Here is a 292-nt window from a genome sequence, read left to right on the forward strand (position 1 = left end):
AAATGATTATATATAGTGATACACAAATATATATACATATATATATATATGTGTATCAGGTGTGTATATATATATATATATATATATATATATATATATATATAGTAAAATATGTTTATATGTGTGTGTATATATAATGTGTACATATTTTAAATGATTATATATAGTGATACACAAATATATATACATATATATATATATATGTGTATCAGGTGTATATATATATATATATAGTAAAATATGTTTATATGTGTATCACGTGTGTGTATATATAATGTGTGTATATATACAT

Source organism: Lithobates pipiens, unplaced genomic scaffold (genome assembly GCF_037356315.1).
Source record: "Lithobates pipiens isolate NorthernLeopardFrog02 unplaced genomic scaffold, aLitPip1_a1.2 Scaffold_16, whole genome shotgun sequence".
Taxonomy (NCBI): Eukaryota; Metazoa; Chordata; class Amphibia; order Anura; family Ranidae; genus Lithobates; species Lithobates pipiens.